The following is an 18,547-nucleotide window of genomic DNA, read 5'->3' on the forward strand; positions in this document are numbered from 1 at the left end:
CTTTAAATATTTATAAAAGAGATTTATTCCTATGTCCCATTGTATAAGAAAATTGAGGCAGAAGCTTTTTGGGTGATTTACATAAATTTACACATTAGTGAGGGTGAAAGTTAGAATTAGACGCCTCTGGATTGATTGATTTCTTTCTTTTTATTGTCCTTTAGTTGTTTTTCCTTGGATCTTGCTCAGTGTTTTCTTTCTTTTTTATTTATTCATATGTGCACACATTGTTTGGACCATTTCTCAGTGTTTTCAAAGCAATACATCCTGTCACTCTTTGTCACCTCTCTCTGCCATCCTCCTCGCCTTGAGCAATTATTCTTTATCTCTATTAATAAGCATATTGGAATGATGTGGAGGGTGTTTGGTATAAGCAGATGCTGAGAAATCTTGGATCAGAGCAGCAGACCCAAAGTATGGAGGAGTTCCCTCTATGCCCCCAGAGGGCATAGGCAGTAAGAAGAAAGGACAAGAACATCAGTGGAGCTCCTACTCTGAGCCATGCTTAGGGGAGTTTGATCTCGCAGAAGCTGCAATCTGGTTAAGTCACCTGCCTAACATCGCACACCCATGAATCTCAAAACCCATGCATAAAGTAGGCTAAATCATTGTTCCTCCTATTGAGTTTGTGCTCTGTTCAGACTCTAGAGCTCGAATCCTCAGTGGAGCATAATGGAGTTATACTCTTCCTTTCTTGACATTTAACTAGACTTAACTGGTTTTTATCCCCAACAGTGCTCCATGTGTCTTAACCTCAGGAAACTACCTTCCTTGCATTACCAACACTGCACTTGCTACAAGTCCAAGTTTCTGTTCTTTACTTCAGTAAGAAATTTCATCAAGCAATAATCATTTTCCTTTTGGAAAGGAATTATATATATTATACCCAAAAGGCCATAATCTCAATTAAGAAAATGCTTTGTGTTTGAAGTCGAAGCCAAGTAGTACAGTCCATGGGAGTTAGGGGGCAGAGGACACTGTGGGGACATCCTAACTGCTGGCCATATGCACGCTGAACTGCCTTCACATTCATAGCTGAAATTTGGTGTGTGCATCTGGATCACTTATCTGTGAATCTGGGCATCCTCAGGTGACAGGACACGCTCCACCAGGAGTTATCCTCTGTAGTCATCCTTGTGTCTCCAGGTGTCTCATAGGACCTGAAAGGGGAAACCCAGTATCTTTTGATGGTTTTCTAATAATACTCTTATTCCCACACAAGGATTTTAAATTGGTGTGTGTAGTAGCCTGTGGATCCAGACGTGATGAGGTGTGAGTCCCAATTCTGCCACTGACTAGCTGTGTGAATCAGTTCATTAGCTGGCTAGGCCTCAGACCTCTCATTTATGAAATGGACATGATTAAAGTCCTTGCCTACAAGGTTGTTGTGAGTTCATGAGTTAATACACAGTCGTCCCTCAGTATCAGAGGGGGCTTGGTTCCAGGACCCCCAAGGATACCAATATTTTCAGAAGCTCAAGACTCTTATATAAAATGGTGTAGTCAACAAGGGGATTGGACTTTGAGCACATGATAAAAGTGAGAACACACAAGGGAGGGGTGAGGATAGGTAAGACACCTAAAAAATTAGCTAGCATTTGTTGCCCTTAAACGCAGAGAAACTAAAGCAGATACCTCAAAAGCAACTGAGGCCAATAGGAATAGGGACCAGGAACTAGAGAAAAGGTTAGATCAAAAAGAATTAACCTAGAAGGTAACACACATGCACAGAAAATCAATGCGAGTCAACTCCCCGTATAGCTATCCTTATCTCAACTAACAAAACCCTTGTTCCTTCCTATTATTGCTTATACTCTCTCTTCAACAAAATTAGAGATAAGGGCAAAATAGTTTCTGCCGGGTATGGAGGGGGTGAGGAGGGAAAGGGAGGGGGCGGAGTGGGTGGTAAGGGAGGGGGTGGGGGCAGGGAGGGAGAAATGACCCAAGCCTTGTATGCACATATGTATAATAAAACAATAAAAAAAGAAAAAAAAAGAAAATGGTGTAGCAACTGGATACAAGCTACACACACTCTTCTTTGTCTTTTAAGTCTTCTCTAGAGTTCTTACAGCACCTAATATAGTTTAAGTGGTATATAAATGGTTCTTACACTCTGTTGTTTAGGCAATGATGAGAAGAAAAGGTCTGTACATATTCAGTACAGATGCAATTTTTTCTGAATGTTTCTGATCTACTGTTGGTTGAATCTACAGATGCAGAACCCACAAATGCGGATTGCTGACTGTGTGCGCAAGGCAGTACATACATTGAACGTTGTTGGCTCATCAGAGTGTGATATAAATATTTCACAACTTTTCACTAGGAGTCTTTGCTGGTCAGGGTCAATGGCTCTCTGCCCTGCTGTATTGGTCTGCAATCTTGGCTGCCAGTGACAGAAACTGAATTCAGAATGGCTCAGGCCTAACTGAAAGTTCAAGGGTAGGTCAAGATTCAGGCATGAAGTAACAGCCCTGGGAAAACAGAAAGCAGCCTCATTCAGGGATTTTAAAGACTCAAGTATGAGATGACTCTATTTTCTCTGGCATAGATTTTTATTTTTGGTGGTATTGGGGTTTGAACTCAGGGCCTCATGCTTGCTAAGTAGACACTCTACCACTTGGGCCACTCTGCCAGCCCTCTGGCACCAATTTTCGGGGAGGAGAAAAAATACTTCCAAATGTTTAGGTCCACTTGGAAATTCAAAAAACTCTCTTCCAAAATTCATTCATTCATTTCTTCAAACGGTTAATATTTACTGAGCACCAAGTATGCAGTACTCTGTTTGGAAGGTAGGTGATAATAGCACTGACTTTTCAAACGAAAGCCCTGGTCTCCTAGAGCTTGTGTTCCAGTGGTGGGAGAAGGAGATAGACTATCAATAACACAAATGAGTAAATAATAGAACATGTTAAAAGGAGAGCAGACTGGGAAGAAAAACACAGCAGAGATGGCAGCTGACACATGCTGGGTTTTTTCCATGTGAAAGTATATATTATAAAAATTGCTCGTGGCATGGGATGAGTAAGAGGGGCCTTCTATACACTGGAGACCTGCTTGATGTTCTGAAACATGACTGTCAACTTTGTCTAGATGGAGACATTTAGGGCAGCATTTGCAAGGGATCCTAGGCTTTTCAGCACTTCTACAATTGCTGTTCACAATTGTTCTGCACATCTGATGATGAAAACGACCCTAAGTTTTTCTAGTTAATGATGTGTTAAGGAAAGGGGTGACTGCAGGGAGGTGGAGGGAGGCTGGTAAAAGGGCAGAAGTGCAAAACTCACCTGGCACTGTGCCTAGGGTGATGAGAAGTGCCAAGAAGGAAACAGCCTGTCTGACGTGTGTGTGTGTGTGAAAGTTTCTTCATTGTATTTATGACCCCAGCATTGGACCCCAAGTTACCTGAGAACTGTTGTCTGAAAACTTCAGCTCAATGTAGGACTGAGAGGAGCCAATGCATGCCTGCACTAAGGCGAGACAGAAAGCACCATCTGGCTCTTGTATAAGCACCCTCTCCTCTCCCAGCAGCACATTTCAGGCACTGCCTCATTACCAGGATTGAAAAACAATGTGGAGTTACTCACCTAGTTGATTGAGTTTCAGGGCATCCTCTGGGTTATACTATTTTACAAAAGCAAGGTCACCATGACTACAAGGGCGTGAACCCCAGCATGCTTACTGTCTTGGTCCATTTTGAATTGCTATAATAAAATACCCAAGGCTGGGTACAGTTTTAGAGGCTGAAAGTCCAAGAGCAGGCCAGCCCCATCTGTTTGGCCTTTGGTGAGGGCCAAATAGTGGCTGCATCTTTGCATGATGGAGAAGCTGGAAGGAAATAACCACATGCAGAAAATGAGAGCTCACACATGGTGAGACAGGAAGCCAGAGGAATTCAAGGTCAAGTTTGCCCTTTGGAATAACTTGCTTTCATGAGAACTAACTCACTCCATGAGACCGGCATTAATGCCCCATGATCTAAGTACCTTGCACTACGCTCCACCTCTTAAAGTTGCCCCCATCTGCTGACATTGCCACACTGAGGAGCAAGCTTCCAACACAACCAAACCAAACGCCCAACCCCTGTCCAGGTGGCTGTGTAGAAAGGTGGCTCAGTGTCCTTCTTGAGGAGTTGATTGTCTGTTCCTCTCAGTCTGTCTGTCCTTCTTTCTATTGCTGCATGCCTTCCAGACTATGTTCATTCCAAGAGTTAGAAGATAGTTGGACACTTAGTCTATCTGAGTTATATGCTCAGCGTCTCCCCTGGGCTCCACAATGTGATATATTCAGCTCATGGGATGCTCTGGATGAAATGCAACCTTGACAATCATATGCAGTTGTTGAAGGAGCAATAGTTACAGGGTCAGGGTCTGAGAAATCCCTTTATTCCTAAGAAATATGTTTCAAGAGACTGAGAGTAGACCTGCCTTATAAAGAGAGACCAGTGGCTAGAATGATGTTTTGGACTCATGCAGAAGTAGGTCTGGTCCTATGTTGCCCGTAAGTCACTTCATCTGAATTTCCTATTCCACATAACGAGAACAATAGAATATATCTTGCAGGAGAGTTGTGATGTGATTGGGTGATTTTAAATACACAAAGTCAGACATTATGCAATTTGTGCATTGCAAAGACCATTGTAATATTAATAATAAAAGGGCATTATTAGTCTTAAACTTAAAAGCATTAGCCAACCAAGATACTCATGTTTCCTTCCTGGACACTCTGTGAGATACAGATGACATAACTCATGATGGCATTTGCTATGTAATAAGAACAATAAAAAGCAGTAAGAGGGACACCACATTTGGACTCACAAAGCCTGAACTGAAGCACCAGCCAGCTCTGCCACAGATTAATGTTGTAACCCTGGGCAAAACAAGCTGCATCATAAAACCTGTAATATTTCAAATTCACACATGAAGGTAACTATTTAGAATATAGTTATAAAGTATGAAGAATTGTAATCTGGGCACTACCACCTGAATCTTCATCACCAATTGTCTCTGAAAAACCCTTTGATCCTCTTCTGTCTCACATCCCTCTCCCACTGCCCTCTTCCTCTCCCCATGAATTTCAAATTTATCATTCTTTGCAGCAAGCAAGCTTCTTAATTTCTCATCCATTTGTTGAGAAAAATGAATAAACCTGTGTGTGTGGACAGTGCTATGTAAGATACCCTTTATAGTGTGTGATCTCCTTGTTTTAAATATACAATCATTTTGTTGCTACAGAATGGAGACTTGATGTCCACTCACTGCTTTTTTTTTTTGTAGCTAGACACCCTAATTTCAACAGTCAAGTGCCTTTTATTTTCCTGCCCTGTGCCTCGGTGGTAGGGTAGCAACTCCTTTAATAAGTTGGTTCTGGGTGGAGAAACCAGATAAAGTCTAACTCCCTAAAACTGTGTCTGAAATTAATTGGCTCTCATTGGGCCAATGGTGCTCGCCTTGGAGTAGAGGGCATGAGTGCCACCAGCTGTGCTTAGAGGCATTTGTTCCCACAGTTCAGAAGCCGAAAGAAGTGGCTCTCCCTTTTTTGTGTGTTGAGTATGTTCTAGTTGGAAAAAGAGGGTTTTGAAGTACAGTGTTTTTCCCAAGAAGTTCCTGATTTTGTGGAGCAAGGCAGTACATGGACGATTATGCCCCAGAGCACTCTGTGTCATGAGGATGGATGTCCAGATGCTTGTGGACAACAGCAGAAGATCTGAGTAGTCAGGATATACTCCCTGGAAGAAGTGACACCTGAGCTGTGTTCTGAAGGTTGAGTAGGAGTTGGCTAGGCTAATGTAGCTGGGAAAGACACTGGAGGCAGGAGGGGGCGGAGTGGGTGGTAAGGGAGGGGGTGGGGGCAGGGGGGAGAAATGACCCAAGCATAGTATGCACATATGAATAATAAAAAATAATAATAAATAAAAATAAATAAATAAAATAAAAAACGACACTGGAGGCTTAGGGAATGGCAATACAAAGGTGCACCTCTGGAAGAGGACATCAAGCACGTTCCCTAGTCTTCCTCAAATTTGTAAATGGTACTGGGATAGGTGTGAGTCCTTGACTTCACAGTTCCTTCATTATCCTCATCAACCCACCTTACATGCCATCACAGTGTTTCCTCAGAAGTTCTTGGAACTTTTCCTTCCTTCCATAATTAAGACATCATTCTTGACTAGTCACTCTCCTGCCTGACTTCTGGGATCATCTCCTAACTGTTCTCAAATCCATTAATGCCTCCCTCTGATCCATGCTCCATGAGCCAGAACAAACTTCCTAACAGGGCGATCTGAGCATTCACCCTCTTAAACCCTCATGAGTCTTCTGTGGACCTCAACATGGACTCCTAGCACCTGTATTGAGAACGGTCTTTGAGACCTTTCTGGGATAACCTTTGCCTACATGTTCACCTATGCCCCCTGCCCCTCTCCCCATGTCTACTCACAGCAGATGGCTGCCTGTTTCCTGGGGCTTTTCTCTAGATGTTCTCTTTGTCTTTGGTCTTCTATCCTGTGGGCAGTTTCAGGTGTTCCAAACCTTCTGTCTCGTTCCTTCCTCAGCATCATAGCACCTGTTGCACACACGTCTCTCAATTGCTTTCTGGACAATTCACACTCATCTTTCAAGTTTCACCTTAATTATGATTTCCTCAGTGAGGAATACTCAATATTTAAAATTTTCTTCTCTTACCACACCTATTTTTCGCTTAATAGAACTTATCACAGTTTGTAAATTAAATGTCTACACGTCTTGTCTTTCACTACACTCTAAGCTCCAAGAAGGCAAGATGTAGATTTCATTCCCCATTCTAAACTCAGTGTCTGTCACAGTATGTAGAGTGTAGTAGGTCCCTTTTTGCACTCTTAAGATTTTTCCATATAAACGTTTTCCTTTTTGATTGATATATAATAATGTACTTATTTATGGATACAATGTGATGTTTCAATTCATGTATATATGAATTGTGTAACGAGCAAATCAGGGTAATTAGCATATCTATCACTTTCAACACTTGTCATTTTGTGGTGAAAACAATGAAAATCCTCTGTTCCAGTTACTTTGAAATATAATGCATTGTTGCTCATCATAGTCTACCTACTGTAATAGTGTATGCATTGGCCAGCTTCTCCCTCCCTCTTCACCCCTACCCTCCTCATCCTCTGGTAGCCACTCTTCTCTCAACTTCTATGAGATCGACTCTTGTAGATTTACATATGAGTGAGTATATGAATACAGTATTTGTCTTTCTGTGCCTGGCTTATTTCACTTTATGTGATGTCCTCCAGGTTTATTGATGTTTTCACAAATGACAGGATTGCATCTGTTTTATTACTATTCCGAATAGTAAACCATTGTCAAAACTACAATGAGGTATTAGCTTACCCCAGTTAGAATAGTTATCATCAAAAAGACAAAAAATAACAAATACTGGTGAGGATGTGGTGAAAGAGGAACTCACGTATTATTGGTGGGAATGTAAATTATTGCAGCCACTATGGAAAACTGCATGGTGGTTACTCAAAAAATTAAAAATAGTATTACCATGGGATCCAACAGTTCCACTACAGGATATATATCCAAAGGAAATGAAATCAGTATGTTGAAGAGACATTTGTACTTCCATGTTTATCACAACACTATTCACAAAAGCCAAGAAATGGAATCAACTGAAATATCCATCAGTGGATGGATAAATGAAGTAGATCTTAATATGTGTAAACTGAATGAATGGAGAAATGTGAGGAGAGTCTCCACTGAAAACATGCATCTGGGTTAGAATAGTCTGGGAAGGACTGTGTATTAGTTTTCTATTCATGCATAATTAATTACCCCAAAATGTAGCAGCTTGAAGCAGCATGCGATTATCATGCCACAGTTTTTGTGGATGAGAAATATAGGCGCAGCATAGAGGAATCCTCTGTTCAGGTTTCAAATGGCCACCATCAATGTGTTGACGCTCTCTCATCTGGAGCTTGGTGTTCTCTTCCAAAATCATGTTGGCTGTTGGCAGGTTCCAGCTCCTTGTGGTTGCAAGACAGGGACCCTCGACGCCTGGATACTGCCTGCCTGGATAGGCAGCTCAAGGTGTGGCTGCTGGCTTCCTTCCTTGAAACTAGCAGTATAATCTGAGCACCACTCCCCCCACACGGAAAAAGATTTTAACTTCAAAATAATTTTAAAATCATGAAAAATTACAAAATGGCACAAAGTGCTCCCATATATCCCAAACCCACTTTCTCCTAGTATTGGTATTAGTATGTGTTATGGTTAGGATACAAAACGTCCCCAAAAGTTCACATATTGCAGGCTTGGTCCCCAGATGGTGATGCTATCGAGAGGTGATAGGATCACCAGTGGATTAATCCACTGGTGAATTCATAGCTGAGTGGACTATTAGGAAGAGGGGCCTAGTTAGAGGAAGTGTGTCACTGGGGGCTTGCCTTGCAAGGTGTATCTTATTCCTGCCCCTTTCCCCCTTGAGGTAAGCAGCAGCCTCCTCTATCACACCTTTCCGTCTGCCATGGTGCTCTGTCTAGCCACAGGCCTAAAGAAGCAATGGATTCAGCTAACCATGAACTGAAAACCTCTGAAACCATGAGCCAAAAATAAATCTTTAAGTTGTTTATCTCAGGTATTTTGTCATAACAATGAAAAGTTGGTTAATACAGTATGCTTCAGTTACCACAATCAAAAAACTGATCTTGATACATTATTAATAACTCATATTCATTTATTATTCAGATTTCCTCATGTTTTTTCCTAATATCCTTTCCTGTTCTAAGTTTCCATCCAGGATCCCACACTGCATTTATGGTTTGTCATCTATATTTACAGCTAATCAGAGTGCACTTTCAAATGATACCACCCCACTTGTCAGGTTGCCATGCACCATACAACAGTCTTCCCAACTTCTCCCTGTCTTCTCATTTGATTTTACTGTCATTTACTTCACTTACTCGTGCAACACAGTCACCGGCACATCGCTTCTATTCTCTATTCTTTATTCTGCCTTTCTCTGTGTGCATCCAAGTTTTTGAACCGTATATTTTCCCATCTGCCTAAGAAATTCTTTTAGCATTTATTGTAGGAAAGTTCTCGTGGTGATGAAATCTTTTCAATTTTGTTTGCTTGAGGAAGTGAAGGACAATTTTGCTGGGTATCAATTTCTACATTGGCGAAGTATTTTCTTTTTTTCTTTTTTACTCTTTATGTATTTCACACCATTCTCTTCTCACTTGCATAATCTCTGATATGAAGTCTCCTGTAACCCATTATTGTTCTTCTGTAAGTGAAGTGCATTTTTCTTCTGACCTCTACAAAGATTTTTTTCTCTTTGTGTTTGCTTTTCTGCAATTTGCATATACTATGGGTAGATACTTTTGTTTTTATTTACTCTTCTTGTTCTCTGCATCTGTGGTTTGGTGTTTGACATTAATTTCAGAATGTTCTCAGCTGTTATTACTTCAAATATTTCTTCTGCTCCTTCATTTTTATTCCTTGTCTTTTGGTATGACTTATTATTATTTTTTTTCTTTGAAGGCCAGGTATTTTGATTCAGGGAATAGGATATGGGTGAATATGTCTTCAGTGTAAGGATTTATGTTCATCTAGCTAGCAGTGTGTTTAGTGTTTGTTGTCATTATAGGTGTAAGGATGTCAAATATCTCCTTTGTCTCCTTTGTCTCTAGTGCCTTTGCTTATATCCCTTCCTGACTTTTGGCTGAGTGTTCCTCCCCAGAGAGAGGCTGTCTGGCAGCTCTTTTAGCTGTGAACTACTGTTATTTTGCTGGACCCCTATTGGTGTGGTGGTGAGGTACAAGGAAAGAATAATATCCTACAACCTTCAAATTAAATCTCAGTCTTCTACTGGGCTGTGTCTTGGGACTGTGACCTTTATAAGTCCTTTATAGCCTCAGGTTTCACATCTGTGAATTCAGCTAGCCACAAATCAAAAATACTTGACAAAATAATTGCATCTGTATTGAGCATGTACAGACTTTTCCACTTGTCATTATTCTATAAACAATAAAATGGAACAACTATTTACATAGTGTTTATATTGCAGTAGGTATTATCAATAATCTGGAAATGATTTAAAGTATACTGGAGGATGTGCATAGGTTATATGCAAATTTCCTGCTATTTTATATAAGAGACTTGAGTGCACATGGATTCCAGTATCTGTGGGGGATCCTGGATACCAAGGGACTGACTGCATTTCTCCAGTGATGTAGCTTTTTCATTTCTTTTTCCCTGTCTTCAGTGTTCCCTGTTTCCCTGAAGCCCTGACTTGTGTGGAGTAATTTTCTTTCCCTTAGGTGAGATAGGTGTGTGAAGAGGGGTACAGTGGGAAGAATTCTGCTCCCTGCAGCTGGGAGGCTCTGGGACAGTTCTGATGAGTAGGTCTCTGTTATAGAAAAGGCTCTGGGTGTTTTGCCAAAAGATTACCTTCTCCCTCCTGCTACTAGAGTGATGAAGGGATTATTCTGAACCTCCACTTTGTGGACTTGGCAGAGTTCCTAGAGGCAAAGCCCACAAGCATGGGGAAGTCCTCCTGAGACTGGCCCCAGCTGTTTCTACTCTGATGACAGTCCATCCTCAGCCTCCAGCCATTGTCACAATTGCAATGTGAGTCTCCCATCAGTTTAAGACTCCATAGGCTTCTGCACCAGGTAAGCAGCAGATCTCAGCTGTGTCTCTCTGGATAACACTGTCAACTGGATTGTAGAGCCGCAGATTTTCCTACATGTTCAACTATGTCACCGGTCTAGAAGTTTATTAATTTTTAGGTTTTTTAGTTTTTTCTTAGTGTAAGGATGAGAATGACATGTTCCAAGTTTTTGATGGTCTGAGATGAGGTTGGTAGCCCTGTAGTAACTTCTTTCAGAAACTCATCTGTGGATAAGAGTGTAGTTCAATGTTGTAGCATTTCTCTAGTTTGTGTGAGGCCCCTGGTTTTGATCCTTACAATACACACACACACACACACACACACACACACACACACACACACAGCTAATCTGATTGAGTCAGGCCCACACAGAATATCCCTTTGGATAAACCTTGTTCCAGGAGAGCTATTCCATTGCATTCAGAGGTACTGCCCACAAATGAGGGTAAGGGATTAGGTAAGCTTTGTACACCAGGGAGCAGAAATCTTGGGACCATTTTAGAATTCTGACACCACAACTGGTTGGAGGAGGTGATATGTCCACCTAGTTGCAAAGGATGGGTGAAATGAGCCAACCTGGAATGTAGGAAGAGCATACCAGGCAGAAGGTATGACATGTGCAAAGAAGTAAGAGAGAACATAGCATAGATTCTACTGAGAGCTAGATGTACTGTACAAGCTCATCAAATTGTATGCATTAAATGTGTACATGTTTTTGCATATTAGTTGTGTCTCAATACATTTGCAAAAGAAGATTCAAATTCTGATTTCCTGTGTGTTGAGGTTACATCCTGAGATGACAAATTTCCCCAGGAGCTCACTTGGAGCCAAGCCAGCAAGAATTAAAAGTAAATACATCTCTCTATCAGCCAAGAGACTGTTGGATTATTACTCTTGAAGGTCAGGATGGCTAGATCATGCGAGGCAATGCTCTAGGTGAGCACTTGTCTTATATCTATGGCAGTTGGATTGATAAATATGGCTGCTTCCTTCCAGAAATGTGACCATCTTGACACTAATGAACTGTAGCTTTAATGAACAAGGACTTTCGACAGGAGTGTTGCGTCTCTTCAATTATGTCTTGTTAAGCAAACCTTTATTTTCTTTCCCCAAACCAAAGCGGTAAAAAACACCCTCAAAAAATAAAAACCCTCCACCTTCCTATTTTAATCTCAGGAAAGGAGTTAGAGTAATTACAGATTGTTTCCCTTTTGTAATTATATAAATGTCATCCTTTGCTTGGACTGTCATTTTGCTGGACATTTTTATCGAAGATGTTTACATTTCTGTAACACATTTGGAACAAACGAAGCAGCCGTTCTGCAGGGAAATGGCATTGACGGTTGCCATGGGAACCGTGTGAAGTCACAGAAAATAGATTATCTCATAATGCATTACCCGGTGTCAGAAACAAGCAGCCAAACTAGAGAACAAACTATCAATTAATGAGCGACAATTCGGGGCCAGAGAATAGGAACAAAATAGAAGTCTGCCTCTAAAGGTCATGTTGGAGCTAATTTATTGGTTACATTGCTCTCCCCAAACCAATTATTCTGATTGCATTCCACCCATAGAAATCTGTCTTAACCCAGTCAGACTTCTATATGAGGAAAATCTAGAAAAGTAGAATTTGACATTTTCAAGAAATGTTCAGAATTGTTTTTTAAAAATTCTTTTGCTCAGTGAGATTTAAAGGATGTCTGAACATCTCTGAGAGGCAATAAGCTTAGCAATGAAGGTGTGGTGCTTGTATCTAACTACTAAGGTCTGAATTCCAGCTTGGCAACTTATTAGCTCTGCACGAATATATTTCTCCAGTCTTCCACTTGGTGATCTGTAAAATGGGAATGATGATAGCATCGCCCACTGTACTAGGAATTTCCATCTCTGACTTGTATTGTGGGTTACACAAAGTAAGCCAAGTAAAGGGCTTATTAGCACAATACCTGCTCCCGTTAAGTGTTCACCACATGCTCTGCAAGGCTTGTCTGAAGAAAGCATTTCTACCGTAGGTGAGGTCTGCTTTGCAAAAAAGTCAGGAATTGCAAAAATAACACATCTTGTGGGAAAAAAAAAACAGAAAAGAGAATTATGGGTTGATCACAAAGTTGAACTTGGACTGTCATCAAAATCACCTAGAAAGCTTTATCAGTCCACAGATTTTAGCCTCTTCTCTGCCTTATGCTCAGAATCTCTTGATATGGGACCCAGCCATGTGCATTTTAAATGACTTCTCTAAGTGAGTATAATTCATGGTAGCTAGCCTAAGGGTTGCTTGTGCCCTAAGAATCATTTTGTTGTGCTTGTTGGAATGCAGTTTTCTAAATCCCATTTTCTGAGTTTATCAGCACAGGTGGGGAGCTGACAGGGTAATGAACATTTTAACAAGCATCTCAGAGGAATCCACTGCAGAAAGGGTAAAAACACATGGACAAACACGGCTCTCTGGAGTCTCTTCAGGACTTCCCCACCTTGGCCTTGCTACACCACTCGGAAGGAGGAGGTCCATAATGGTCACAGCTGCCTGGAGTGTGGGAGAAAGTTTTTGTGGAAGTAGCAGAGACTGAGACCCTTCTTCCATATGGCAGGAGTTCTTTCTTCCATGTCTCTGTCTCTCCTGTAACCACAATGCTTCCTGTTTAGGAGTCCTTTTCTTTCCTGTCTGCCTTTCAAGGCCAGATGGAAACCAAGCACGGTGAGGGCCCAGGCAGCAAACCATCCAGGAGTAGCTCAGGCCTCTGCTGTTCTTGCTGAGGGCAGAAACACTCCTTTGGACTTCTTTTCCACACTTCCCCTAATCACTAGAATTTAGAGGGTCAGGGAAGTGGTTTGCTGGCTTCACAACCAGCTCTCAGCAAAAAGGGGAAGGGAAAAGCCCTGACTTCTAGAACTTGCTACTTTCCATTTTGTAAATACTCCTGTGGTGGCAGATTCCAAGCTACTGACATGAAGTTACCAAATGCAGCCTTGGGAAAAGATGGGCACAGTCTGCTCTGGTGAACTGGTCCAAGACTGTGCCTACAACTACACTGATGGGCCAAAGGAGAGGTGCAGGTCATATTCCTGTGGAAACAAAGGCGTAGGGCACTTGGCTAAGGTCTAATCTGCGCCTGAAGCCTGAGAGACAAATGAGTGTCCTCCTGCCTGACACATGGCCCACGTCAGGTTACTAGGGTGGAAGACATGTTGCCTCAACAGGACAAATGTGTTTCTTTGCTGGTATCAACCTCAAAAACAGGGAAGTTGCTGAGGAGTTGCTTTGTGGAAAAGATTTGGAGGCTTTGTCTGGGCTCACTGGGATGATTACTGTGATTGGTTAGTGAGGTTGGAAACAGAAGTGAAGGTACATGTCTGTCATTCATGTGGAAATTTTCTTCATTCATTCGTTCAGGAAATACTGAGCTTCCATGAAGTTCCAGACTGTTCTAGAAAATTGAAGATAGAGCAGTGAGCCAAGTAAAGATCTTGCATCCCTATGGGAGAAAAAGACAATAAATAAATCCATTTATGACATGTCAAGTGGTAGGGAGGCTGTGAAGAAAATTAGTCTAAGAGTACAGAGAATGATGCAGAAGGAAGTGCTATTTGATATCATGTGATCAGGAATGTCATCTTAATAAGCTGACATTTAAGCAGTGAAGGATGTGAGGGAGTGTGAAAAACTGTTTCTACAGGAAGAGAGATCTAGGTAGAGGAGACAGCAAGTGCAAAGGCCCTGTGTTAGCTATGGATTTGTCCAAAGAAAACTCAGGAGGCCATTGGGATTGGGATTGAATGACTGAAGAGAGAGAGAGTGGGGAATTAGAGCTGAGTGATATCTCAAGGCAAGATCTCTTTGAGCTCTAAAGTAAAAACAAGAATTTCCTATCTGCATATAGTTCTCAAACTTAAATTTTTAAACTTTGTTAAGAATTCAAGGGTCTTATTCAAATATCTTTCCTTTAGAAACATGAACAAACCTATTGGGGTTTGTTCTTGCTCAGAACTCATCTCTGGAAATAAGAAAAGGATATGAGAATACACATGCAGGAGAATAAAAACAAAACACCTGTAATGTCAAAGAAGATGCATGCCAGTGATGCTTTATTTTCAGGAAAGAGTATGAAGAGGCAAACAACTTCATACAGGTTGAGTTGGGGCCTTCCCCAAGCCAGGACAAAACTTTGTGGTCTCTCACGCAGAGTGCTTGGAGGCTGACAGAAGGGATTTCCATTTCATCTGTGACCTTTATTAATTTTTCCCTTGGTAAATATGGACTAAAGTGTTGCTTTCTGCCAGGTCCTGGGGGCACTGTTCTCAGGGGGCTGGGAGTGACGTGGGGCAGGATATGTAACTTCACTGACTTCCTAAGTAAAATGCAGATCACTCTTGTAGGGGATGGGCGACTACGTGAAATAATGCAGAAGACTCGCTCAGTGCCTAGCATCCTGCAGGACACGTTAATTTCTTTGCCCATCTGCTGTTTCCTTTAAAGTGACTGGAGGTTGGGGACACTCATGTCATATGACTGCTTCTCCAGTCTGGACAGAATGAAACTCAAGAGCAGCCTTAAAAGGAAAACGATTCACAAAAAAATGTGCTATGAGGTTGGAGAGGTGAGCCCGGAAATGAGCTCTTTCTCATCTGCTTATAAGTCTCCATTGCCTTGACAACCATAGTTTAATCCTAAAAATTCATTCATATGTCAGTTGTTTAGTACTTGCAATGATTTTTCCAAAAAAGCATGTGCTTTAAATGACTCTAGGACAACCTCCAAAGACACATCAAATTAACATGGCATTTCAGCCAAGTTAGGAGTTCTAGAGGTTTCTTGAACTCCCAGGATTCCATGAGTGCTGAGTTCTCAGGGGATACTTAGCTGAGATTAAAGAAGTGGAGATGAGTAGTGTGAGTGGAGGCTTTGTTGGCAGCAGAGATGATAATGCCGACACTCTGATTACAACATAAAGTCAGGGCAAGAAATGAGAAATGGCCTCCACAGAAACTGAAAACTTTCCTGTTTCCTACATCTTTCTCTTTAAGAGCAGATGCCTGCCTCCCCTCACTGCTTAGTCACCAGTGAGTTAGATCCTGGAGAAGTGGAGTTCTTTTCAGGGGATGGTGGAAACAGACAGAGAAGGGAATAGAAAGGGTAGGAAAGGGGTGTGTGTCATGGGGATGGTAGACACATATATTATCAGACATTAAGCAAAGCATTTGTGCTGCCTTCCTCCACATACAGAGGGCAAATGTGGCCATGATGAAATTTTGCCATTCATCTTTTCCTTCCAATACCACATACAGAAGTGCAAATTCTAGGGTTGCTTGGTGCATGTCTAGTGGAATCAGTAGTTTTCAGCTGGCTGTGTGCATGCATGCATTTAGATGCTCTGAGCATGTGATTCAGAGAAGACCCATGTGCCTCTCTACACTCTAAAGCCTTTATTTATTTATTTGCACACGACACATTTAATTCCAAGGTGCTTAAGGCATTTTTACAAACATTAAATTAACTGTTAATCCTCTCTGTGTCTCTATAAAGCTGAGAAAAAAATCTTTTGTTATAAAACATTATGGACTAAATCTGAAAAATAGATTTCACAGAAAAAGAGATAATCAAGAGGAATAAAAAGAGAAAGAATATGAAATAGGAAAAACCCAAAAAAGATGAAAAAATAAAAAAAGAAAAATTTTCTGCAGCTCCCAGCCAAGCAGGGAAACCTCTGGAAAATTTCCTCTGCAGCTGGAGCCTGAGCCAACATTTCAAGTGGTGACTGTGAGCACCTGCTTTTGCTGCTTTTTCCCTTGTAGCCAGGTGACCTTGAGTAAGGTACATCTCCACTTGAAGACTAGATTTCCATAGCTGTAAGAAGGAGATTGCAACAAGATCTGTGTCATGGATTTATTGTGAAGCACAAGGCTTGAAATAAGTGTCATATGTATTATCATCACTGGCATTGTTATCATTATCACCATCCATACTTGCCAACCCCTTCCTGGTTGCTTCTAATAAGGAGTGTTGTTGTGGTTGTGGTTCTGGGAATGGAACCCAGACCTTCATGCATGCTAGGCAAGCACGCTGGGAGGTACACCCTCAGCCCCTAGTAAGGGAATTATCTTGCACAAGCCAATTCTGTGTCTGAGAACTCCCCACACTAGATTGATTATAAAAGTGTCTTCTTACTAATTCTGTGTTCCTAACAGTGTGACTTTTCCATTTCTTCCATTAAGTTGGTCTTATTTACCTATCTCTTGAATGTGATTGGCTTTATGACTTCTCTTGACTAATAGAATACAGAAGTGATATTGTACCAGTTCTGAGTCTAGACTTCAAGTGACCGTGCATGCTTCTGTTGACCCTCTTGGAAGCTTCCTTGCCACTAAGAACAGGCTAGCCTTCTGGATGATGAGAGATGTGTGGTGCAGGGATCCTTATCACCCCAATTGACAACCATCCTAGCTTGGTGACCCTCAGCCACTTGCAAGATGACCATGAACACATGAGTGAGCCCAGTTGATACAGACTGTGCCTGGTCCAGACTAGCAGAACTGCTTATTTTACCCAAAAATTTGTAGGCAATAAGAAATTGTTATTGTTTTAAGTCACAAAATTTTGAGAGTAGCTTGTTGTACAGCAATAAGTAGCTGCTACAGCCCTCTTACTACTTTCACATTTCATTAATTTCATCAGAATCCCTCTTTCCCTGGTCTATCAAGATCAATCCAGTCTATGAATTTATTTATTTATGGTTGATTCTACACTGGGAATTAAAGGTGAGTCAAAGTCCCAGTTAGTAAGAATCAGCAATGTGGTTGGTTAGGTAAAACATGGCAGACAGATGGCTAATGAATAAGGAAATTTATAAAGAACACAAAGATTAAGGAACAAAAGAAAATAGCAATCTGGGAAGAAAAGATTGTTTCTAACCTGGAGTTAGGGTAGAATGGGAGGGTTGGTGGAAGCCACACAAAGATTTTCTTCCAGTATCTCTAGAGTCAATACTGCCATGGTTTGACTATCTCCCCCATATTGATATGTTGGAAGTCAGTCCCCAGTGTGATATATTAAGAAGTTCTGCTGTCATGACTTAATCATGTACCAAAGGCCCCATCTCCTAACACCAACACATTGGGCTTTATGTTTCAGCATATGAATTCAGGTGGGGCACATTCCCTCTATAGAGCCATCTTTCTGTCTCTACTTCTTTGGACTGACCACTGGACAGGTTATGATGGGTGTCTAGATGTCAAACTCATTACCCTTTTCTAGTCTTATTCCCTCCATTCCCCTACTACATTCCAATGCATTCTTCTTTCAGAACCACTTTTTCTAAAATGCAAATCTGACTCTTGCTTCCCTTTTTATATCCTTTGGTGGCTTTCCGCTTCCCCAGGAGAAAGCCAGAATGCCAAGGCATGGAACACAGCACTCTGGTCCATCGCTCTCATTTCCCACCCTAGTTTTACATCTGCTTGTGCCTTCACTTGCTACCTAAGATCCCTATGTGGCTTTTGAAATCTCTAAGGAGCCCAAACAGTATGATCTCTCCCTGCCCTGGTTTCGAACAAATTGAGAAAAACAACTCAAGGGAGTCAGAATACCAAAATATCTCCTCTCACTCAGGCTGAGAGGAATTCGGTTAGATGACACAGCTTGTATGAGTGCTATGGGCCTAGTAGCTGAGGCCCTTGGACTGGGCCAGGTAGCCATCTGGCCATAACCAGTGAAGACCCAGGAAATCTTAAAGCACCAAGTGTGACGCTCCCAACACAAAAATTTGCAGAACTCCTGTTCCTTGCTTGTAATTTAGCCCCAATAAAATGAGGGGAAGTCTACTTTGTTCTTTCCAAGTTTCCTACCAGAGAATTCACTCCATTTCTCTTGGGATAGCATGGATAAAGGAGT

The sequence above is a fragment of the Castor canadensis genome, chromosome 8 (assembly GCF_047511655.1).
Source record: "Castor canadensis chromosome 8, mCasCan1.hap1v2, whole genome shotgun sequence".
Classification (NCBI taxonomy): Eukaryota; Metazoa; Chordata; class Mammalia; order Rodentia; family Castoridae; genus Castor; species Castor canadensis.